At 34.2% G+C, this 6,000-nt stretch overlaps 1 long non-coding RNA gene across 15 annotated transcripts in view; it reads left to right on the top strand.

Annotated features, from left to right (window-relative positions):
- Nucleotides 1–348: 348 nt before the first annotated feature.
- The window catches only part of LOC102958195, a 194,488-nt gene continuing 188,836 nt past the window's right edge, over nucleotides 349–6,000 (top strand). For all 15 annotated transcript variants that reach the window (XR_006217909.1, XR_006217921.1, XR_006217916.1 and 12 more), the window contains exon 1: nucleotides 349–448. This is a non-coding gene — a long non-coding RNA (uncharacterized LOC102958195). The remainder of the gene's footprint in view (nucleotides 449–6,000) is intronic.

Below are 6,000 nucleotides of genomic sequence, written 5' to 3'. Positions count from 1 at the left end.
TCGTCCTAGATCTTGTGGAGCTGTTCATCAGAAGGTCAGTAGCAATGCTATTTCTACTGGAGAATTTTCATTTACAAAATTAACATATTTGAAAAATGACTTTCAATAATGACACAAAGCATAAATATAAAAATCTGTACACGCTATAGCTCGTATAAAACATTTTTTTGGCATCGATTATTGTTGTAATTTAGGCTGAATAATGCCAGCTATTTTGCTGCTGTGCTGAAGTCCTCTTTTTTGAGCCCACAATGAACCTGTAATACTTATGGAAAGAGTTACCATAGCAACCTATATTGATGTCACAAGCTCAGGCTTCTGACTTCATTGCATAATGCGGTAGCAAGTGGATTTGCAGCAGAAACACCCTGCTAAAGAACAAGTATCTTGGTTCCCAGCAAAGAGGACAAAGGAAAACAGCAAGTTATAGGGAGTTGAATGCTGGATTGTGAGTCAGATTGTCTGAGTTCTTATTTTAAACCTGCTTCTCACTTGTTGCCTTGTTTTGAGTAATCGTGTTTACATGTGTGCACTGAGGTTTGAAGCAAGAAATCTCCTATCTCTGGGATAGACATAGAAGAGAAAACTCAGTATTTAATGTTTTAGCATTTGGGGGACATCTTAATAAGGCTAAAACACCCTAAAAATAACTTGGAAAGCAAGGAATTACTAATGTCTTGTAGTAGGTAACTGGCTAGCTCACAAAGATAAAGAGAATACTTTGGAAAAAAAGCATAGAGCTAGGGTTTTTGATTTTGATTTTTTGAAACAGTAATGGGTAAAGGGTATGATTGATGTCCTAATCTTAACTTTAATAAGAATGTGGAGAACTCTTACATAAATATGTCATATTACATAGCTGTATCTATTTAAGGATGTTTTGATGTCTCAGAGAAGAGAAAGGTTAATCTGTATCTGTTAGTGGGTATGATGTTGCTCATGTTTACACTGTGTACATTAAATCATAAATGTTTATTTTATCATGCAAATGTTTATCCTCATTAGAAAACAATTAAATAAGTGAAGTGGCTTTGCTAATTTAAAATAAAATTTAAAAAAAATTAATGATATCCTTTTTTAGACAGGCCTACTCTTTCCTTTGGAACCCTATAACCTGTCCATTATGTCAATTGGTCTAGGTTTTTATTATATAGTGAATTTCAGAATTGAGCTTCTTTTGGTATTTGAAAAGGCATTTAAACTAATAAACTTCCTCACCAGAAACTAAGGTGAAAACATGGTGCAGCTTTTCATTTTATCTAAGGTAACAAGCTAGAACATTTTGATAGAACTATGGCCCTTCCCACCCCCTCTTTCCATATGTTTCAAAATCATTCCAAAATATCAGCGAAGATTTAATATGCTAAAAAACTTCATTAGCTAAATTCCCTGTTAAATAACCCTTAGAAAGAAATGAGTAATTTTTCAGGTCTTAGAAAAATTTTAAGTTACTGTTGAAAAAGGTAGAGCAAGGTAGAAGCTGTGGCCATGTTTTTGATAAGTACTTAATTGCATCTGAACTCCTTACTATCTCACTGCACAAGTCATTTGTGTGAGTCATAAAATCTTGCAAAATCTTTCAAAAACTAGAATTTGCTGTACAGTGTTTCATGGAATATCTAAGAGTAAAAATTAGTTTTTTCATTATAGGCATTATGTTTATCCAACTAGCTAATGTGTTTTTTTCCTATACTAGGCAAAAGACTTTTCGTGTGTTTGTGTGAATTTAATTCAGCAGATTTTTATTAACTTTATTACCATGAGAAGGTCCTGAATATACGTAGTAAAATTTTGTAAAAAAAAAATCATACATTCTTCATTTTTTTTCATCTTCAGCAAAGAGAGGAATCAGTAAAAATGGTTGTTTCCTTTCTGAATTCTACTTTGTTCCTTGCTCTAAATTCTACCATTTCAAAGTACAACTCCTTTAAATAACAGAGACTAAACATTGCTGAAAGTCACATCAAGAAATCACACCTATAGAAGGAGCTATAGCTATTTTGTTTTGTTTTGTGATCACAGTGATGTCCAATAGATTTAAATAACTTGCCCAAAATTAACTGGTGGAAGAATACATACCTCAACTAAGGATCGTTTTACCACATCAAAGTGTCCTGATCCTGCCTGATGGCTTTTATCCAGAGTCATCTCCCTTTTAGATAGTCTGGTATATAGTCCTTTTCTTCTTATTTTTTCTTAATTTCTTGGTTTTATTTTTTCCCCTAAAAAATCTCACTAGAGATTATAGAAAAATTTATTAGTCTTTTCAAAGAGCCAACTTTTGGCTTTACTTATTGCTCTCATGTATCTTCTTCTGTGTAACAATCTACCCTCAAAACATACTGGTTTAAAACAACCACTATTTCATTATCTCATGATTTTGTGGGTTAAGAATTCAGGTAGGGTCATTCTTTTGCTTCTTGTGGTATTGACTAAGCTTACGGGGTGGTATTTGGTTGGTGGTTGGCGTGGTCTGGAGAGTCTAGGATTGCTTCACTCAGGTGCCTGATGCCTGAGCAAGGAAACCTAGAAGGCTAAGCTTAGATGGGTTTCTCCCTGTAACCACGTAACACAGGGCTTCTCCACATGGCCTTTCCAATGGAGTTTTGAGACTTCTTACATTGCAATTTGGGACTCTAAGAATGTACAGGAAAATGGGAAGTAGAAATGGCAAGTTTTCTTAAAGTCTAGACCTAGAACTGGCAAAATATCACTCTGCCATACTTTTAGAGCAGTCATAGAACAAAGATTCAAGGGAAGGGAAATAGATCTCTCCCGTCAAAGGAAAGAGTGTCAAAGAGTTGGAGCTATCTTTATTCTATCGCATTGATCCTGTGTTGTATTTTAGTCTTCTATTTCAACAATCTATTATTTTCTTTGTATCTTCCATCTGTTTTATTTGTTTATATTGTATCATTCACTCTCCCCCCCCTTCTTAGGTTGGATGTTTAAATCATTCTTTTTCATCATTTCCTCGTCTAATATAAGCCCTGAAGGGTAAATTTTTTTTCCAATTACAGCTTTCATTGTATTTCAAAGTTTTAGCTATATTGTTATTTTGCTCATTGTTCAGTTTTTTCCCAGTGTTCCATTATCATTTCTTTTTTTTTTTTTTTTTTAATTTTTTTTAATGTTTATTTATTTTTGAGACAGAGAGAGACAGAGCATGAACAGGGGAGGGTCAGAGAGAGGGAGACACAGAATCTGAAACAGGCTCCAGGCTCCGAGCTGTCAGCACAGAGCCCGACGCGGGGCTCGAACTCACGGACCGCGAGATCATGACCTGAGCCGAAGTCAGCCGCTTAACCGACTGAGCCACCCAGGCGCCCCATTTCTTTTGTGATCTATGAGTTATTTGGAAGTGTGGTTTTAAAATTTCAATCCTATAGGGTCTTAATATTAATAATGTATCTACTTGGGACTTAAAAGACATTCATCAAATACAATGGATTATCCTTTTTTGGATCCTGACTTGAACAAACTTAAGAAAACATATGAGATAATCGAGGGAAATTTGAACACTGACTGGATATTTGGGGAATTTTTATATATTAAAAATATATATCATGGTAGTATAGTGATGTTAAAAGTGTCCTTTTTAAATAGACTTAGAAATATTTATGGAATGAATTTACTTCAGAAAAATTCAGATGGGAGTGGGCATATAGATGATAAAAGATTGACTATGAGTTAGATAACTGATGAAGATAACTGAAGGATACAAGCATTCCATATCCGCGTGTGTGAACTTTTTCATAAGTTGTCAAAAGTTTACCTTATAATAATTTCTCATTTAGTTGCATTGTGGCTAGAGAATTAGAGTATATTGAGTATATATATGAATTATATATTCAAATATACATATACACAAAAATACAAAGATTATATATATTCTTTCTATACAATGTAGCGAATATCTTGCACACACACACACACACACACACACACACATAATGAGCTTATTTTATGGACTGATGTATTAAATTTTGTGTACTTGAGAAGTAAATATGGAATATCTTTCTTTCTTTCTCTCTCTGTTTATCTATATATATCCATTAAATCAAGGTTGGCAGTCCAAAGATTTTTTTTTAGTTTTTTTAAATAGATTTTTAAAAGATTTTTAATAGATTTGCATAGATTCTTTTTCCTCCTAAAATTATGGATAATTGAGAAATAATTGAGAAATTTAGAAATCCATTAAATCATGGTTGGTAGTCCAAAGAATTTTTTAGGTTATTTTAAATAGATTTTAAAAATATTTTTTATAGATTCATATAGATTTTTCCTGCTTAAACTATGGATAATTGAGAAATGTGTATTTCATCCTCACATTATTATGATGATTTGTCAATTTCTCTCTGTAGTTCTTGAATGTTTTGCAGTATGTAATTTGAGATAGGTTCGTAATACATGTCTAAGTTAAATCTTATTGGTAATTTGAAATTTAATCTTCACACAATATCACCTCTTCTTCCTGATAGTTTTTTATTTACCTTCAAGACTATTTTTTTGATATTAATATAACTCTCCCAGCTTTCTTTTGGCTATTATTTTGTGGATATCTCTCTCAGTCATGTTTTGCTTTCATATTTTAGGTTATGTCTTTCATAAGAGCATATAATTGAATTTTTGTTTACCTAGCCCTAAAATTTCTGTTTTTAACTGGAAAATTTTGCCTATATACATAAATATTGTGATTAGTGATAATATTTATTTATTTCTATGATCTTAATTTGTACTTTCTGTTTGTCCATTTTTTTCTATGCTTCTTTCCTTCTTTCTTTCTTAGCCTTCATATCATGTCATTCATACTATCTGGACATACTCCTTTCTTCAATCCTCTGTTGGCTGATTTGAATTGTGCTTGGTATTTCCCTTAATCTGACCTGTCATGCACCATATTTTATAGAAACTGTTAAATTTTCCATCTTTTAAGGGAAAATTTCCAGATATTCTAACATAGATAAATGTTTTAGCTTTAAAATTTTTGGTTACTTCAGAAGGTTTAGGATAGAGTTGCTGAACAGATGGGATATAACAGTATTCTTTAAACTAGAAGTCCTTGGGGCCTGGATGGCTCAGTCAGTTGAACATCTGACTTTGGCTCAGGTCATGATCTCATGGTTCATGATTTCAAGCCCTGCATCGGGCTCTCAGCTGTCAGCACCGAGCTTTCTTTGGATCTATGTTCCCCTCTCTCTCTGCCCCCCCCCACCCTACTCTCTCTCAAAAAATAAGTAAAAACATGACAAAAAATAAACTGGAAGTCCTTAAACTGCATTTGAGGAATAAGGCCTGAGCATGAAATTCTAGTGAATAATAGAATAAAAAATGAAGCTGAACTTAATGTTGATGGATTGACGATGCATGGAGCCACTTAATGTTACAGTTATCAAAAGAGTAAAAGTTATCAAACTTTTCTCCTAGAAGAGAAGGTGACCTGATGAGAGCTGTTGGAGAAGATGGCAATTGTGAATAATAGGTACTGAGTTAGGAGGACCTGATCTCCGGGAAGCCAGGTTAGGAGCCCTTTTTTAATTAATCGGAGATGATGGCCAAAGGGCTGAATGAAGATGTGAACTAGGGTCTGGAAATGAAAGCTATTCTCTGACTTAAGCATCGGTAGTTATGTAAGAAGAAGTTGACAGAAAGAGAAGGAAGCAACATGGCAGTGATAATTGCTACTGAACTGAGCAATTAGAGCATCATGGCTTCCTGCTACCTTCTCTGTTTATATCATAATCTGCTGCTACTAGCTTCATCCCTTATTTTTTTTATTTCAGAGTTCCCTAGAGAGGAATTCAACTTGTTCGGCTTCTTTTCTCACCAGGTCTAGAGTCTTGCTTGCTGGCTTAGTTAGTGGATGAGCAGCCTTTGTGGTGGGTGTGCACTGGTACGGAATCGTCCCCTGAAAAGTGGGGAGGATTATCTGATACAGACATCACCATATCCCCCGAGCAGGGACTGTGATCTGAGCAGGTCTCTTAGTCTCAGCACCCC

The sequence above is a fragment of the Panthera tigris genome, chromosome B2, assembly GCF_018350195.1.
Source record: "Panthera tigris isolate Pti1 chromosome B2, P.tigris_Pti1_mat1.1, whole genome shotgun sequence".
NCBI classification, from domain to species: domain Eukaryota; kingdom Metazoa; phylum Chordata; class Mammalia; order Carnivora; family Felidae; genus Panthera; species Panthera tigris.
Note: the sequence above shows the minus strand (reverse complement) of the source record. Positions and strands in the feature narration are given on the sequence as shown.